The sequence below is a fragment of the Lissotriton vulgaris genome, chromosome 1_1, assembly GCF_964263255.1.
Source record: "Lissotriton vulgaris chromosome 1_1, aLisVul1.2, whole genome shotgun sequence".
NCBI classification, from domain to species: domain Eukaryota; kingdom Metazoa; phylum Chordata; class Amphibia; order Caudata; family Salamandridae; genus Lissotriton; species Lissotriton vulgaris.
Genome location: NC_141685.1, coordinates 1,655,358,411 through 1,655,379,014, shown reverse-complemented (window position 1 = coordinate 1,655,379,014; position 20,604 = coordinate 1,655,358,411).

The window sequence follows — 20,604 nt, the reverse complement described above, 5'->3', positions numbered from 1 at the left end:
AATGGTATACCGCCACATATTTTGTAAATAGTTACTGCCTCATTGCAAGTTGTTTATTATGACCAGTTAGCATGTGATTACTGTGCTCGTTATGCCTATTTAAAACCTTATTTACAATTCGAATTATGTGCAATTAGTACTACATGGTCACTTCCCATTATGCCCAGTTTTAATATAATCCATAGTTTCCAGTGCGTGTAGGAAGAGCACTGAAAACAGTTCTCATCATGCCAAGTCAGCACATCACCTCTTGGTCAATTTCCATGAAGCCCACTCAGCACATGGTGACGGATACCAGTATGCTCAATTGGAATATTAGCCCATTATTGCCCCTGTCCATTAGGCTAATTTACCACAACAGAGCACATTTACTTTAGGGATAGTTAGACCCTCTACCAATCTCTCAAATATGCACATCATAAATAGTTTTTATCATGTCCAGTGAATACATTACAACCAATTACCATTGTGCATTTACTTCTAATATCACTCTTTTTACTCTAATGTTTCTTTGTTATTACTCAGAACCACTCCCATGGAAGTTAAGAGATTGTTAAAATTGTTGTTTTTTATCCCCTTCTTTTACTTTTTGTGGCTCTGTTTTACCTCCAGACCCAGTTAAACCTCTTCTATGTAAAGGAGACTGATAATTTTCAGGATGACGTTATGATATATGAATAAATATTACAAATATTTGCCCATTTATTCATGGTCAGTTTCTATTTTCCCTGTTAGCGCATATTTAGCAGATTCCATTTTGTCCACTGTTGAGATTGGGCTACTTTCCGTGTCCCAGAAAAGACAACACCACACTTACAATAGAGAAGCCCAGTAATCACAACGTCATTCTCAGATCAAAGCTGCTCTTCTTATCTCTCTTTCCTCTTCTTCTATACGTCTACTCTCTCTTTCCTATCCCCCTTTTCCTCTTTGGCCTCCGTCTCAATAAGGCCTCTTGAATTTGTTGTGATACAAGCAAAAGGCCCGGCCACATCTGAATGTAACAATGTCCACCATGGCCAACCCTTCTAATGCTTTTGTTTTCCATATTCATTCATATGACGCTAATTCTGTTCAGATGTACTCTCACCAGCACATGAAATGTCTTCACATTATAGTTGTTGTACTGAAATATCCAATAACATTTTGAAATCAAAAGCTGCTACAAGTGAAGGCTCCAACAAAGAGGGAATCCAACACCAAACTGCAAGGAAACTAAAGGACAGTAAACTAACAAGTCCCCAGCTAGTAACGCCCTTACCACAGGAAACAGCAAGCATAAAGACAGCATTACAGTCTGATTCACCATGAGGTGTAACCTCCAGCACTCAAACTGTGAACCCACATTGTAACATAAACAAACATTACAGATGTTAGGAAAATGGGATCTAACCCATAAAGACTCAGGTTTTGCATTTCGACACCTGGTATTTTGACCTCCGCTGTAGAATGAGCCTCCTTCGTGGAGTCTCTGATACTGTAAGCTCTGTTAAAAATGGACTATGAGCTATAATCGACCTTTTAATATAAGGCCAACTGCCCATGCACAGCTAGGGAAGGGGTTCTGGGTAGGTTGCAGGGTACATTTAGGGAGAGCGCATGTCCGTTGTGCATGTTGGGCGTGTGGACTAGTGGAGCACACAGTGTGTCTGTACTGCTTTACTGTAAATGGGCAGGGGTTTATTTTAGATCTCCTGTGTATGGATTGTACACGCAATTGAGTGGGATGAAGAAAGCCTACCAGGCAGGAATGTAGACTGTAGTAATATTCTCACAGAGAAGAGGAGGGAGGAAAGATCATCAATTGCCTTCTCAATTCTAAACATAACACACAGAAAGACTGATGAAACCAACTCAGTTTCCACCTTCTTAAGTGACCACATGTCCTTTTAATACAATGCTTTCACCCACTTATAGTGGCATGCTTCATCATTGGGCATGCTACAACACGAGAATGCACCTAGTATGTGCCATGGTGGAACAAATTCGTTTAGACTTAAAATATACATACGTAAGGATAAGAAATCAGTTAAAACTGCATAGAACGTATATCCAATCAGATATACTTATTTGGGGGCTTCCTGTGACTGAATTAAAATCACAATAATGTTGATGGTCTTGGGGCACTTATCACCCTACCATCATACTGCAAACATGTTTCAGTCACTAATTCAATGACCCAAGTTGACGGCTTTCGTCAGGACAGGGATCCCTATTCTGTCAGTGTTTTAGTGTCAGTTGTCAACGTCTTAAGAAATTAAGAGGAATGCAAAAAATAAATTTGTTGATATTTGCAGTATTCGCACTCCTGGAGATTTTCTCTATTTTGAAATTGGAAATATGAAAAAATAAAATAGAGGGTTATTGGCAACCCAAAGTACAACATTGTATGAGCCACACTAAATTATAGGTTGTGGGACACCCCCGCGCCGCACGGCCACCAGCTGCTGCGTGTGCCACTCCGCTTTGCCCTCTGCCTCGCTGCCGGCCTCGTGGCCGGCTGACGCCGCTGCCGTCTGTTTTGCTTGTTTTGTCTAACTATTGTGCTTGTATTTTTCCCTGCCTCGTGGCCGGCTAACGCCGCTGCCGTCTGTTTTGCTCGTTTTGTCCAACCATTGTGCTTGTATTTCTCCCTGCCTCGTGGCCGGCTAACGCCGCTGCCGTCTGTTTTGCTCGTTTTGTCTAACCATTGTGCTTGTATTTTTCCCTGCCTCGTGGCCGGCTAACGCCGCTGCCGTCTGTCCTGCTCTTGTATATCATTTTATGCCTGTTCACTTCCTGTATTAGCGTCCTGTTCTTGCACCTGTGCCTCTTGTTCTAGTCACGTTTGCCCGTTTTTCGCGCTCTCCTTCCTGTCTGCCCGCCTTCCCTCCCCGCTCCCCGCTTCCCGCCACCACCGCTGACCACGCCCCTTTTCCTCCGCTCCCGCCTCCCAGCTGCCCCGCCCACCCGCGCACTTCGCCTTAAATGGCGACCGTGCGAACGCGCAGCGGTCACGCGCAGCGGGCGCGCCGATTGTGCGCCGAAGGCGCGCCAAAGGTAAGCCCGTCTGCGCCCGTCCGCGACCGGAACGCGACCAGCGCCATGACCCCTGGCCCCCGAAGACCCCGACCGACCCGCAGGACGTACTCCGCCGCCACCCTCATCGCTCTCAACTCCGGCCGACTCCCAGAATGCCATCAAGCGACACCACGACACACCCACGGACCTTTCAGCTGCCACACCTGCAAGTTTTCCTGCACCCGGACCTGCCTCGCACCAGCACCCGCCAAGTCGAACTCCAGCAGCACCCACCTCAAGTGCATCCTGCTCAACACCCGCTCCGTCCACAGACACGCCATCGAACTCTGGAACCTCCTAGACGCCACAGCCCCTGACGTCGCCTTCCTCACGGAGACCTGGATGAACGCCTCTTCAGCCCCCGACATCGCCATCGCTATCCCGGAGGGCTACAAGATCGTCCGGAGGGACCGAAACGCCAACCAGATGGGAGGAGGCATCGCCATCATCCACAGGAACACCATCCGTCTCACGACCAGCACCGACAACACCCTGACCAGCGCCGAACACCTGCATTTCCAGATCCACACCAACCCGAACACCACCCTCAGAGGCACCCTGATCTACCGTCCCCCTGGACCACGCACGCAATTCAGCGAGGACATCGCCGACTTCGTCAGCCCGCATGCCCTCCCCTCCGCTGACTACATCCTCCTGGGGGACCTGAACTTCCACCTGGAGAACAACAACGACCACAACACCAGCACCCTGCTCGACAACCTCGCCAACCTGGGACTCAAGCAACTGGTGTCCACCCCCACCCACCTCGCCGGACACACACTCGACGCCGTCTTCACATCCAGCACAGACATCGACTTCAGCCACGCCACAGAGCTTCAATGGACGGACCACAGCTGCGTCCACTTCACCTTCAAGAGAACGACGACCCACCACCACCAGCAACAGGCCGCCCGCAGAAGCTGGAACAAGATCACAGCAGACCAGCTCGTCACCTCCCTGAGCCAACACCCTCCTACCAGCTCAGCAAACCCCAGCCAGGCCGCCGATAACATCACTAAGTGGATCAGCAACTGCGCGGACGAACTCGCCCCGCTGAGGACCCCTCCCAGCAGACCCGGCAGCAAGAAGGCCCCATGGTTCACCGACGAACTCAAGAGCTCCAAGAAGAACTGCCGAGCCCTCGAGAAAGTCTGGAAAAGGGACCCGACACCGGACAACAGGACCTCCTACAAACTGGCCACCCGGAAACACCACCAGCTGATCCGAGCCGCCAAGAAAACAGCATTCAAGGACCGGTTGGACAACAACGCACACAACAGCAAGGAACTCTTCAACATCGTGAAAGAGCTCTCCAACCCCAGCGCAGGAAACAACGACATCACCCCATCGCAAGACCTCTGCAACTTCCTCGCCTCATACTTCCACAACAAGATCACGGACATACACAGCAGTTTCAACAACCAACCAACGCACACCACGACCGACCAGCCACCCCCCCCACCACCACCCTCCACGCCTGGACCCCGATCAGCACAGAAGACACCATCCGCACGATGAACTCCATCCACTCCGGATCACCAACCGACCCCTGCCCTCACCACGTCTTCAACAAGGCCGACGCTGTCATCGCACCCCACCTGCGAGACATCATCAACACATCCTTCGACACCGCCATCGTCCCCGAAATCTGGAAACACGCCGAACTCAGCGCTCTACTCAAGAAACCAACAGCAGACCCCGCCGACCTCAAGAACTACCGCCCCATCTCGCTTCTCCCGTTTCCAGCCAAAGTCATCGAGAAGACCGTCAACAAGCAGATGGCCGCCTTCCTCGAGACGAACGGATCCCTCGACCCCTCACAGTCCGGCTTCAGAGCCAAACACAGCACCGAGACCGCCCTCATCGCCGCCACCGATGACATCCGAGCCCTGATGGACAATGGAGAAACAGCGGCCCTCATCCTCCTAGACCTCTCCGCGGCATTCGACACGGTCTGCCACCGCACCCTAATACGGCGCCTCAGCAACATCGGAATTCAGGACAAGGCGCTGGAATGGATCATCTCCTTCCTCGACGGAAGAACACAGCGAGTCCGCCTACCACCGTACAAATCAGAGGCCTCCGAAGTCATCTGCGGCGTCCCCCAAGGATCATCACTGAGCCCCACCCTCTTCAACGTCTACATGAGCCCCCTCGCGGCCATCGTACGCAAACACCACCTCAGCATCATCTCCTACGCCGACGACACCCAGCTGATCCTCTCCCTGACCAACAACCCCGCCGCCGCCAGAGCCAACCTGCACGAAGGGATGAAAGAGGTAGCCGAGTGGATGACGACCAGCCGCCTGAAACTGAACTCGGACAAGACGGAGGTCCTCATCCTGGGCTCTTCACCCTCCGCCTGGGACGACTCCTGGTGGCCTCCCGCCCTGGGCACCGCACCCAAACCGACAGACCATGCACGTAACCTGGGCTTCATCCTGGACTCCTCCCTCTCCATGACCAGGCAAGTCAACAGCGTCTCCTCGGCGTGCTTCAACATCCTACGCATGCTACGGAAGATCTTCTGGTGGATCCCCACAGAGACCAGGAAGACCGTCACCCAGGCCCTCGTCACCAGCCGACTGGACTACGGCAACGCCCTCTACGCCGGGACCACCGCCAAGCTCCAGAAGAGACTCCAGCGGATCCAAAACGCCTCGGCCAGACTCGTCCTCGACATCCCACGATCCAGCCACATCTCCGGTCATCTGAGAGACCTTCACTGGCTCCCCATCAACAAGAGAATCACCTTCCGCCTCCTCACCCACGCACACAAAGCCCTACACGACCAAGGCCCGAGCTACCTCAACAGCCGAGTCAACTTCTACGCTCCCAAACGCCACCTCCGATCAGCCAACCACGCCCTCGCCGCCGTCCCCCGCATCCGAAGAGCGACTACAGGAGGAAGGTCCTTCTCCTACCTGGCCGCCAAGACCTGGAACTCCCTCCCGTCCGACCTGCGCCTGACCCAAGACCACCTCTCCTTCAGGAAGAAGCTGAAGACCTGGCTGTTCGAGCAGTAGCGGCACCCCCCCTCCCCAGCGCCTTGAGACCCTACGGGTATGTAGCGCGCTTTATAAGTGTCACTGATTGATTGATTGATTGATAGGTTAGTCCAAAAAAGTACAGCACACAAGTAGTGAAAGAAAAACATGCAATTGTGGTGATTCTTAGAAAGTAAAAACCTAACAATAAAGTTTGTCACAATTAAGTCACTCCTACTCAGTTATTAGGCTAAGGGGTTGTTCCCAAGGGGGGCACTGGAGCGTTGTCCTATAGGTACGCACTATGGGGAGAATAAGTTCAATGGGTTAGCATCCTCAAAGTCATTAGGGTTGTGTTTTTTTGGGGGGAAAACCCTGCTCTGGTATTTAGATCGGAGCGCCCCTCTCGTATGTGTTCTTGGATAAAGGTACTATCCATCCTGTATACTCAAAGTATCTGCCTCCTGCCATTTCAGAAACTAGCCTTCAAATGCCAAAGAGAGAATGTTCCCTCTCCCCCTTGGTCACCACTTACTTCAAGGGTCTGATACTACAATAATTACTGTGTCTCAGCCTACACCCATACCGCTTTTAGCAGTGACTATCCTAAAATAGCCATTCATGTGGTGCATTCCTTACAGTAATGTCAGTGCAGTGTGTAATGTTGAGTGTGAAGCTGCATGTTCTGATTGGATATTTCCTGCTAAGCAATAACTAGAGTATAGGAGGTACTTTTCTCCTGTTACGGATAGTGTGCGATGATGTGTCTCAAGGCCAAAAGACTAGACCATGTCTATGAAACATAATCATTGGCTACCTCCATTACTACACATTGAGTGCTTATGTTCTGTTAGGGGCAGTGTGCAGTAAAAAGACAGGAAGCACCAGACCATGTCTTGTGGAACATAATCCGTATTAATTTGGTCTTCCCTGTAATCCAGCAATTTTATCCAATACTTTTACAGTTATGAGAGCCCACATTTAAATGTTCTAAAATGGCAGTAATGCCGGGATGTTAGATATGTCTACTATGTTTAGGAAGACAAAAAACCCTTATTCTCAAACCCCTTCTCACTGGTCCACAGCAGACATCAACTTCACTCCCTGTTTATATTGCTTTAGTACATACTAATTATATGTGCTAATTAATTTCCTCATATTTGGTATTTTGAGTCAGTCAGAATCCGTATAATGGCTACATGGAGCCTGGATATGTGCTCATAAAATTCAGTACCATCGGTCCCTCAGAGTGTATTTCTCATGTAACATAGATCAGCTAATTCATATGGCATTGATATATCGCCATGAAATCTCATCGTTCAACCCAGTCAAATGGGTCACCAACCTATATGTCAATCGCTGCTCATGTTTAGGGAGTAATGTTTTCATATTCTCTTAGTGTTCCTGGGGATATTAGATTTGTCAAGTACAATCAATTTCAAATCCTCTATACTATGATTCTTTTCCAAGAAATGTGAAGTTAGGTTCGTCTCTGTCTTTTTAAAATGAATATTACCCCAATATTTTTTCATCTCAATTTAACCTTTCTTGTCGGCATACCAATATAGTGAAGACTACAGGGGCTTGAGATCAAATATATGATCTCCTCAAAGTTGCATGTTATGTAATGATAAAAGGCCCAAATGTATTGTAGCCCAATATTCATAGTTTGCGTAGTGTCTGTGAGATGACAAACCTTGCAATTCCCACAGGGGTAGTGCCCATTTACATGTAGAAGACCCCATAGTGATGGCTCCATTGATTTGGTTAGTTCTTGGGTGTCTAGTGAGTGTAAGTATATTCCTAATGTTGGCAGCTCTCTTAAAAGAAAACATTGGTTTCTCTAAGAATAGATAATGGGGATTTTAATTGCACCAATGTCTGTCGACAATCTTTTTCATAGCATTAGATGTTGTACCATAGGTAGTGACATAAATTAACCTGTCTTCCTTGAGTTTTATGTGGTTTCCAGCAATGAATCTTTGTAGTTGTTCCTGATGCACTTATATGCTTTTCTCACTATAGTATCGCACAAGAAAACATGATAATCCGGCGAGTACTTAGTTATGGGATTCTATATTTACCAGCAATTATGTTCACTTTGCAGAGCTTAACTGAAAAAAGAAATGTGAATCCAAACTACGCTGAGCATGAAGCATTTTCCAAGCGCAAGACTGACACCTGTATCCATGATCACATACTGTAGCTAAAGACGAATCACAAATTGTAGGTGTCCCCCATAGCCACGCTAATATCCCTTAATATGTATGCATGTATATAGCTGTGATTCCCATAGGTCTATACTGCATTAAAATGACTGGGCCTTAGCTGGCCCTCACACAAATGTCCTACTTTATTGGATCAGTACTAGCGATGCCATTCAAGGGGTAAATAGTTGTTGTTAAACTGTTACGTAATATAAGAATGTGAAATGACAAAAATGGCGAAGACACTGATAGGTTTCATATCCTTGGAGCACGAATGCAATTTTCTCCTTTGTTAAACATGCCCTAATCCATCGCCGCCCAGCCTCCGGGATGTGGGCCATACATGGCTGTGTAGTGACATTGGAACTGCATGCTCTTACTGATTGTATATCAACAGTGTTGATGACGGTATGCTTTGTGCCTTTTTTTTTTATACCTTTACTATAATAAAAATATGTTTTTTAAAAAAAAGACGAATCACAAATATCAATAATATTATTCATAAGTGCTTTAGATAACTGAATAGGTGTAACCAAAACCTGAAAATGAAATATGTGGACAATTTTAATTACCAGACCTTCTACTGTTACTGCCAGGAAACAAATCCTTAACAAAAATCCAAACCAATTGAAAAATCTATCCCCGGCCCTGAAGCGGTCCACCATGGACTATCGGGAAAACTGGAAGTTGAAGAAGCAATCTTGCAGGGCCTTGATAACTGGCTCTACCCCTTAACATATTTCATAACCACACAGCAAATGTTGCACATCTGTCTTGTCTTCCTTTCTGCCACGTTGATCTTGGCCCCACTGCAACAATATCTGATGTTGTGGCACATCAGATATCCAGAGAACATCTTGGGGAAGCAGCAGTGTGACTATTTACACGAAGACCGGTCTTTCTGAACATTCATTGTACTTTGACCATGATACATTTCCTGAATCTGTCTGAGATGATCATCTTCCGAGATCAATTTAACTAGTTTTTACTGAAGGTATAATTAGATCATCACTTATTTACTTCATCCACTGGGTAATACATAAAAGAGGGGAAGTCTGCGTTAGTACATTGAAGCCTAGATGTGAAAATAATTGGGAAATTGAATTTTTGAAAAAAAAACCTACCTGTCGATTTTGTCTCTGGTTTTTATATTGAGCAGCTTTAAATAAGTTCAAGGTGTTTATGATCTGACATTACAATAAAAATAATGTTGTGCACAGTTCACTTTAGAAGCTGTCAGTTTGTTCTAATGATAATCCATCTGATGCAATAATACAGCTGCGACCATGACTGGGGGACTGGGGCAGCACCTTCAGCATTCCAGGAAGCAACCATTTCCACTGGGGCGGTCATAAGTACTTTATTCAATCCTTCAAATGCTTATGGAGCTCCTAGAGACCCTTAATGTGTTTCCCATTATCAGAGTATTCTAGTTAATCAGAGTATAATCATGGTCTGCCACCTTGGAATGTCAAAAATACTGTGTAAATATAATTAACAAAGGCTTGAAATGCAGCTAGTGGGTATGACCCAATACCCTAATATGATGACCAAATTGAATTTTAAATGCTAGTTTCATTAGTCTACGAGGGAATTCTAATGAAATATTATGATCCTATGGATCCGATTGGGCAGACAATGAACCTCCAAATGTCCTTGAATTACCAGCATGTGATGTTGGCTTTTCATTGTTATAGCATTCAATTGATTATAGTAAGTGCATGCTCTCAATTCATGATGTCTTTATTGACACTGAGGAATACAGACCCCAAGCTGGGGAGGTCAAAGGTTGAATGAAGCCTTTGTCAAATTATTACTTTGGTGCTTTTTCAAAAGATCATTCCATTTGGAGGACAGAACATATATGTTACCAAAGGGAAACAGCGATTGGTTGAAAATCTGTTTTATTAATCATATGTTGACCCTGTCTGCATCTTTCCAATTAAAGATATAGGAATAAGTCTACTTTCCAACATTGCCTACCCTTTTACTATTACTTCATATCATTAGACAATAAAGGATAATCTCTATGAGCAGAGTTTGGAAGGATACTAAGATGATTGACAGTAGCAAGAGTGGGGCTATTTTGTTCTAGCTTTCCAGTGACTCTCTGGATTTTAAAGCGATAACCCTGGCATTCCCATAATAAGTGCAAAGAATAGAGCTGCTATATTATTAAATGCAATAGCATTGTTATGTTATGCATTATAGACTACTTACAATGGTATAGTCAATTGACCCAGAGTCAAATCAGATCCTTCAATAAACTGGACTCCTTCAGATTGATCTTTGTAATACATGTGTATTTGGTTGGCAGTAAACATTATAACTTGTATAAAATGTTCTGTTACTGTTCAATATAAGCTTTCATATGTCAAAGGGGTTTTGACCCTAATGTATCTGAATGTAGACATGGGATTTTAATAGAATTATACAAGAAAGATGGTAGAGTGAACAGAACTCTTCCCAAGAACACAAGTGGTATTCTATGGATCATGAGTTCGTATCCTGGCAAGCAAGATACAAATGTCCATCCTACCAGGATGGGTATATTAATTACTATAAATTGAGTAATAATATAATCTACTATTTGCAGAGCTTAGAAATAGCAAAGGCGTGGTGGTTAGTGCTATATAGAATAAGATATTATTTGTACTAAGTGATTTCCCATCATAGTGATAAAACCTCTTTATTAGGACCATTCAAACATCTAAGAATGGGCACGGCTAAATAACCTGACTCCCCTGACCACAACAGAGAAGCACATTTAATCCATCTACGCATGCTTTTTTTCAATGGTTAAGGATTCATAACCTCTCTTAACCTCAATAATCCACAAATAAGAGGTTCTGGCCGCTCTTAAGATCTCATGTCTACTGTTTATTTTATGCTTTTCTCACTCCTTGTATGCGCTCGGGCTGCAAAGTTCAATCGATTAACGCTTCTCAATTATGATCACTCATGACAATGCATGACTGAATTCTTATTGTAACACTTATCATACCCCAAACCTCTTCATTCCAGATAGTTTCTCAAGCAAATTGCATGAAATGTACAACATAACCTAATAAGTCTCTCATTCCATGCTGTGTTCCATTAAATAATTAATAAATGAACTGCTGTAAATGATGATGTGCAAACGAGTGTCTAAACTGGACAAAAACATTATCTCCATTAATGTTATATTCACTTCATCTAAATTATATGAATGGGGTAATTCATAAACTCACAACACTTGCGTTATCGCTTGCTGTGGAAAATGTCCCCAGGATGCACTCAATTGAAAAAACTTCATTGGCATTTCAGATATTTGGATTCAATTTCAATCATGTTTATTCTCAAATATTTTTTCTGCAATATTTTCTCATTTCATCATGAAATCCAAAAGATTCTGCCCGATGCATTGCGGGCATTTGCCCTTCTACAGGGGACTTAATATTCTGCAATTGTAAAATAACAGTCTTACAAAAGGTGTACTGGTACCATCTAGTTACACAGTTCAAGCATCATGACAGCATAAAGTGCGGTATTATTTTATATTTATGTTGTGATACCCTTCACTTTTTCTCAAGTAACAAGTGTTTGGTGAGAAAATACATCAGGAGGGTTACCAGTTTGCAACTACCTGCTTGTTTACCTAGTTTACCCGAATTCTACCAGGAGTGTGACAGTCCTAACTCCTTTGGAAATCATAGTAATTCATAAACTGCAACCTGCACTGCACATAGTGTAGATTTGATACTCTTAGGAAATCTTGGATATCTCATAGCCATAACTCTGGAAGTTCTACTCTTGCTAGGCTGAAAATTAAATGTCAATACCTCCGCCCCCTACTCCATCTTCTTACCCTGTTATGCAATGGCTATTTTATTTAACACCTTACAGAATCTAAAATGCCCATCATGGGTTTTCTCTGTGTCATGCAGGGTGATCTAGGGCCATATGTATGAATATATGGTCGCAAATTACTAGTCACCGTTTGCAACCATTATTTTTGTGAGCAGTAAAGATTTTTAAGAACTTACGTGTTGGACCTCACATCCTTGATGTGGTTTTCCCCCTACATTTTCCCTTCCATCCTCCTGTTTTGCTGACTTCATTTTAGCTGGCTTAAGGACTCTGCATACTTTCCCACTGCTAACTAGTGTTGGAGTGCTTATGCTCTACCCTTTCAGCAATGCAAAATTGGCTTATACCCAATTGCCACATTTAATTTACTTGTACATCCCTAGTACAGTACTGAGCACAATCACAAAGGGCTTGACACTAGTCGTTTGTGCCAGGGCAGGGGGGCAGGAAAATCCAAGCACCTCTGGGAATGGAAACCTCCAGAACCTTCCCATACTTCAAAGCTGCCATCAGGTATAAATATTGGACCCTCAGACCCAACTCTCCATTACAGCTCTGGAGCTGTGAAAGACTCAGAAGGAGTGCTGTGCTTCTATGCTGCAAGAAGGACTACCATCATGCTGCCCTATTACTCTGCTGCCCTACTGCCGGCCGCCCAGCTGCCTGAGTAAGAAGGACTGAACCGGCATCTTGAACCCAGGACCACCAGAATGACTCTAAGGGCTAGTTGGCTGACACCCTGATAAGAGCCTCAGGGACAGAAAAGGCACAAACCACCATGAACCCTGCTGGACTCTGCCTGCTGCGAGTCTTGCCCCAAAATGGGTGCCACCCCTGTCCTGGACTCTTGAAAGTCAGCTGGAAGGTGCTCTGCTAGCCTAGCTATGGTCCTGTGGGCAGAACCAATGCAGCATGATGCATCTCCTCGCAGCACTGCAGTGGAACCACCACGGACAAACACATCCCCAATGCAGGGCTTAGCAGCTCCTCACACCCGGCACTAAGCAATGCGTCCTTGACGTAGAACTTCATATTGCAGCCCTGCAGCACCTCAGAACCGCTGCCATACAACCCATCCTCAATGCATCCACAACACCGGACTCTGCACCGCCATCTAACAACTCTCCAAAACAGCCGCTATGTGATACATTCTTGATGCAGGATTTTGCAACGTTCTGCACGCAGGATTTAAGGTACTTTGTTCAGCGGCCTGACTTGGTCACTATACCCAGCCCCGCATGCCCTCAACTGGTAACCGAGCTTCCTACATGAAATATGTACTAATCAGTCTGTTCTTGAAGATCTGAAGCGTAGCTTGTCGTAACCTGACCCATCTCATGTATAAAAATGAAATATGTCACAAATTCCAGTTCACTAAGATTCGTTCCATCACAGGGATGGTGGACTGCTGGGGTCAGAGGACCACCATGTCTATGATTGCTTATAAATAAAGCTCTCATTTTTTTAATGCAGTTTTTTCTTAAAGGAAAACAATATTTGTTTAATAATAAAATGAAAAGATGCAAAAACTTTTTTAGTGGGAAGCAATGCCAACTCTTAAAAATATGATTTTTTAAGATTCACAATTCTCGAATGGGTTATCACTAGCTTTGTGTAGTTTGTATAATATTGTTTTACAACCAGATTGTGGTTGCAAAGCATCAATGCATACCATAAAGCATTTGTATTTGGAAGGGATGATCTAAACATGCCCCTTTGAAATACTGATTCAGTATGGTTTTCTAAACCGATTTAACGATTTGGAAACCTTTTCTGCATCATTAAATGGGCTTAGTACATTTGAAAAAGGGTTTGAGCATTTGAAAACTCTGATTTACCGAATGAGTGGGTTTGCGGATGTTAAAACCTCTTGTACATCTGCCCCCGAGGTCTTCACATTAAGTCAAGCTCATATGAGATAATAATGTGGAATGTCGCACCCCAAAAATTTCGGATTCCACAACGTTAGATCTTTGGAAGAACGTTTTTCTTTCTTCACTTTCAATATGTCTCATTAAATCAAACAAGGGAGCATCCAGCCAATGCGCTTCTTTCAAACCATTTGACCTTCATCAGGGCTCATATGTGTAGCAACAAATCTTCCTTCGTAACACGATTTCATTCAGTGATCTCCCGGTTTAATTGCCAAACCTGGCGAAGTTATGTGCTAGCAATATTGCTCTTAAATAGGGCTCCAGGTTTTATGGTATTTATTTATTTACAATTTCCGTCTGTATTTATCTATATTTATTTTTTGGCCACCTTATCAGTATTTATCCATATTTATTTTGGGTTGCGTGAATAAATTAAGTTGAAATATGGTCTTTGTCAATCAGGAGGACACTGCTGCCCCTTTTGAAATTTGATCATTGTGAGGTGTGTTTATTAGTGTCCACCATTGTTGCTATTTTTTCTTTAACCTGTTTACCGCGGCGAACCCTCCGCCGCGGTGAGGGCGTTCTAAAGGGTGGGTGGGGCTGCGTCGACCAACGGTCGTGCACAGCACCAGGGAGGTAGTGCTCGCGTCGGCCGTTGGCCAACACGAGCACGGAACGGGTTTAAATTATGTCAAGCCCAGACAAGATTCTGCTTACCAGACATTCACCCACCTCTACAGAAGAAAACTGCCCACAAAACAGTACCTATCAGGGTGGCCATTACATGGGGGGGCCACTAACAATGACGAGCAAGGTAACAAAGGAGCAGATTCATGGGCGTCTGCAGGGGGGGGCAAGGAGGGGAGCTTGCCCCCCCCCCCCCCCGGAGCACCCCTCCTTGCCCCTCTGCGGACACGCATGAAAACTGTGACTTCAAGACGGGGTTCTAACTCTCTTTCCTCTCCTTTCTTTTATTTGCTTCCCTGTGAAATGGATTCAAAAAAGAAAGACGCTTTTGCTGGAAATGTTGTTTTTTTCTGACATTTTAATTCCAAAGTGCAGCATTGGGAATAAAAGGCTAAAAATATGAAAAATAGATAAATTACTAAATAAAGTAAGACAGAGTGGTAGCAAACTGCCCAAACTGATTTTATTCACACCGAAACACATTAGCGCCACTTTTACAGAGTTTGCCAGTGAAGCACTATTTTTGTTTTCTTGTCTTTGTTTTCCCTGGACTTGGAACTAGTGCACCAATCCTGGAGGTACTGCAATGTGTGGATTGAAAAACAAAATGTGAACTGCGGCTCTGCGTCCAGGAATTTGGTCTTTTTACCATACTGCGTACGTTTTGCAAGGATATAAGCAATGGCCATTCAGGGCCCTGTAGTCGTGTCCTTAACTTTTCAGGCAAAATCACTCACTGATTTCTGAATAGTGAGTGTAAAAGCAGTAAGCATTAAGCTAACCATGTTGTTCCTGCTTACATTTCCCATGGTTTGCTAAATGTTGCATTCCCTATAAGTGTTTACTTTTTCCAGGATGTTGTTACTTTTTTTTTGTAGGTCGCATATTGCTCTTGTCTAGTGCGTAATTTAAACTGAGCCGCATCCAGGTGTTTATAGCGGGCAACAATTGGGTTGTAGTTGAAGACAGTGGGAGTTTTTCTCAGTGGGGCGGTGCGGTGTTCAGTGGGGGAGAGGATGTGGCACTATGGTCAGAGCTGCTGAATTTGGATCCTTTTGTTACTTGCAGTTTATAAATTAAAATCCTAACTTGCAGTTTATAAGTTAAAATCCTAACTTAGAACTGTGAGCTATTAACTGTCATCTAAGACCTGCATACAAACTGCAAGCTATAATTAGAGAGTTATGTCCCCCCCCCTCCCAGTCTTTGATTATCCTAAATAATATCCCAAAAAGTGTTGTTTTGGAGAGAAATCAATTCTGATTATTAAGGAGAACCCCCAAACCATGGTATTACGTTTTAAATTCTGGGTATTGTGTTTCTCCAGACCAATCACTATAAAACTATACGGGCTACTAGTATGGTTATGTAAATGTGCAGGAATTTATATAGCGCAAATCACCAACCGGTTTCCAAGCGCTTGCTTAGGGAACCCGTCATGGTATTCCCCTGTGAGATAATCCCGGCAGGGTATCCGCAAGGTGAGAGCCAGGCATCCCACCGCGAGGGGCCGTTGTGGAGATTAAGCAAGCTATTGCCCAGAGTCGCAGAGTGAGAACCCATGAATCGAGTAGGCACCGGAGCGAGAATTGTCGAATCCATGGACATTTTAGGACTCAAGACCCCGCCGAGCCGGGAATTGAACCCTGGTCCCGGGCTGACCTCTGCTTCCTTGTCTGCCTCCTCTAACCAGTGAGCCACACACTGGTTGTCATGTGACTCCTACACCTAGTCTTATGTAACATTTTCTATACAGTGATTTACACACGTATTGATTGTCTCTGTGTAATGTGTGCAATGTTAAGTGCTCTGACACCCTACAATGGTATGAGTGGTGCTGTAAATCAAATTAAATGCATCCGAGAGAGAGTGGTTATGGAGACTTGTGGGGCACAGTTAAAGGGTGGTAGTGAGGGAATCCATGGCAAAGGTGGTCATTGGGGGGCACTAACAAACATTAATGCACAGGACACCACCAGTGCTATGGCTGGCCCTGCCCTTGAGGCCAGTCTGCCTCACCCATAGGTACCTCCATTGGCCTGGTTTCACCAGTAGTAGCTGCAACTCACCAGGGATTGGCAATGCAGGATTTGCACACACACCAAACTAAGTTTGCAAACTTCACAGTCTCCCTGCTTCATTTACAATCACTTTTAAAATCTGCTGCCTGCTGTGGGGCCACTAGAATTAATTATGCAGCAAAGGATGACAAAATTATGCCGTAGTGTTGACTTAATTATGCATAAAAAAAGACTGCAGTGTAATGCAGTATATTTTCAGATATTTTATTATTTTGACGTGTGTACTCATGCTAACAGTCTCTGGAAAGATTTTGCATTATTAGTACCAGTGTAACATACAAACGCAGCAGTGAGAAAGGTGACCAGTCAACCTTTGCAATAGGCCACCCACTCCGCAGCAACACAAGTCACATTTTTTATTAACTTTTGATATGTTTGAGCTACAAACAATTTATTAGTTTAAATGGTCAGATCATGCAGCAGATCTTGCATTATGGGGCAACTATGGCAGAGCCATAATTTTAGAGAAAACATTTGCAAACTCGGATATTTTGCCATTCATGTTTGAACTGCTGTTGTGGAAAAAGGGAGAAGTGCTGATGACAGAAACTCCATGGCTCGGAGACAAATGGCTTGTGTTTCCACATTTTATCGTATTTGGTACATTCTGTGATTAGAAGCGTATCCCACTTTGTGAATATATTTTAATGTCAATAACTCATTATAACCTTAAATAATCATGTGTATCCATTGGTTGATTAAACTGGGCAGTGAAATGCCAAACAAATACAAAAAAATTGTGATGTCTGCGCATTCTGGCCACACCTCTGGCACCACCCACAGATGCAATCCTTGGGTTATTCCCGCCCTCTGATTCTCCGCACACTGTTCCCCTACTTTTTTCCCCCCACTTCGACCACTGTGCAAGACTCAGAATCCCTGGACCTGTGATGTGCCGCCGCTGCGGGCGCTGCATGTGCCACACATTTACGGTGCAGGGCTTCCGCATAAGGGAGCTGGCCATTATTGTATCCCTAAACGGGCACACGTTGTCAGTTTAACATTGACTATACGTAGAGGGACTCTAGGTTTCTTTTAAAAAATATAGCTAACATTTGGACCTATACATTTTATTTTGTATAAATTAATTGAATGTGTGTAAAATGTAGCAATGCCCATGGAATTCTAGTAAAGGGAGCACCCCTTGGCGAATCACTAGCGTGTGTGATTGTAGCATTATTTATTACTGACTTTGACGTTGTGCTTTAACTTTGGATAAAATGTATCATGAATTCTAGCGCCAAGAAGCCAATATTGGTAAATATGTGCGCTACAAATAATCCTTAACATACACTGTGCATACAGTATATTTAATCTGGTGCTTTAATCATAGGCTGTTTTAAAGTATTCAGTGCTGAAGACAGCCTTCATTGGTGTTGGATCGAGGACCCGGAAGTCTGCACACGTAGCAGACAGAGATAAAGCAGCTTGTCAGAAAGTTTAGCGTTTTCCCTACAGGCGGTGTTTGTTGGCCTGTGGCAGCGTCAGTCACATGTCCTGGATTCCTGTCAATTAATTGAGTCTATCCCAGTTCTGTGCCCCAGTGTTACTTGTGCCCCACCTGGCACACATTATGTCGGATGGTGAGGACGTTAAATTTTGCCCCCCCCCCCTGGAAAAATGTCTGCGGACGCCCATGAACAGATTACGAGCAGTACAACAAGCACCCCCTCTGTGAAGGTTTCTCATTGGATGACGGCCATTTTGGCATCTCTGTTTCTTCATGTGTATCCATGGAGTGATCTATACCTTCCACTGCCCTAATATAAAAATGATTCAGAAAAGTGGGTGGTGATGAACAGAGTGTCTGAATTAGGCAGACCACTCTTACCCAGTCCAAAGATCAGGGCTTGATCCATCACCGTTATTTATCTCACTGCACCATCCCAGCTCAGAACCTGGCTATATGCAAATCAGTCTGTCCCTGGCCCAGTGCATCATGGGAACAGGGCAGACTAAACTACCAAGCCAATTCTTCACCAGAAAGGAGACAAGCTACCGGGGACCGGTTTATGGCATTTCAGCCGTCTTCGGCCCAGCTTGCTTGAATCCTGATGGTGCAGTGAGAAAGGGACTCATGTCTGAGTATACCCTGCCACACCTATAGTGGCCAAAAACTATTCAGAAAAGTGGGTGGTGATGAACAGAGTGTCTGAATTAAGCAGACCACTCTTACCCAGTCCAAAGATCAGGGCTTGATCCATCACCGTTATTTATCTCACTGCACCATCCCAGCTCAGAACCTGGCTATATGCAAATCAGTCTGTCCCTGGCCCAGTGCATCATGGGAACAGGGCAGACTAAACTACCAAGCCAATTCTTCACCAGAAAGGAGACAAGCTACCGGGGACCGGTTTCTGGCATTTCAGCCGTCTTCGGCCCGGCTTGCTTGAATCCTGATGGTGCAGTGAGAAAGGGACTCATGTCTGAGTATACCCTGCCACACCTATAGTGGCCAAAAACGATTCAGAAAAGTGGGTGGCTGAAATGCCAGAAACCGGTCCCCGGAAGCTTGTTTCCTTCCCAGTGTAAGAATTGGCTTGGTATTTTGGTTTGCCCTTTTCCCATCATGCACTGGGACAGGAACAGACTAATTTGCATATAGCCAGGTTCTGAACTGGGATGGTGCAGTGAGCTAAAAAACGGTGTTGGATCTAGCCCTGATCTCTTGACTGGGTGAGAGTATTCTGCTTAATTCAGAAACTCTGTCCATCACCACCCCTTGTTGTTAAATATTTTGTCCACCCTAAGCGTGGAAGGGTATACTGAGATGTGAGTCCCCTGCTCATTGCACCATCAGGATTCAAGCAAGCCGGGCCGACGACGGCTGAAATGCCAGAAACCGGTCCCCGGAAGCTTGTTTCCTTCCCAGTGTAAGAATTGGCTTGGTAGTTTGGTTTGCCCTGTTCCCATCATGCACTGGGACAGGAACAGACTAATTTGCATATAGCCAGGTTCTGAACTGGGATGGTGCAGTGAGCTAAAAAACGGTGTTGGATCTAGCCCTGATCTCTTTACTGGGTGAGAGTATTCTGCTTAATTCAGAAACTCTGTCCATCACCACCCCTTGTTGTTAAATATTTTGTCCACCCTAAGCGTGGAAGGGTATACTCAGATGTGAGTCCCTTGCTCATTGCACCATCAGGATTCAAGCAAGCCGGGCCGACGACGGCTGAAATGCCAGAAACCGGTCCCCGGAAGCTTGTTTCCTTCCCAGTGTAAGAATTGGCTTGGTAGTTTGGTTTGCCCTGTTCCCATCATGCACTGGGACAGGAACAGACTAATTTGCATATAGCCAGGTTCTGAACTGGGATGGTGCAGTGAGCTAAAAAACGGTGTTAGATCTAGCCCTGATCTCTTGACTGGGTGAGAGTATTCTGCTTAATTCAGAAACTCTGTCCATCACCACCCCTTGTTGTTAAATCTAATATAAAAATGGGCTTAGTGGGTGATTCACTCTAACCGCTGCACTCCCATGAGACTTTTCTGAGCATCTTTGGTTTCATGGCAACTGGGAGGACATCTGACAGGGCTCCTAACAACAAGTTAGCACACCATAAACAGCTACCACTTTGCCCAGCAAGCATACCATTGACAGTTAGTTTCTGTGAGGTATGCCAAGTCCTCATCTCATTATACCCGATCAACAAATCATGGCCAGTCCCTTCCATGCCCATTTTTCAAATCAATTATAAATATTCTACCATGCCTAGTGGAGATATTGGGGCTAGTTCCAAGCTTACAAAAGTTCTTTTATTTCCCCTTTCATACCATTGATATGTACCAATATGCTCTATTAGCACCAGAGAGCCAGTTTTCATTCTGTCTAATTAGCACTTCATTGACAGATGTAACC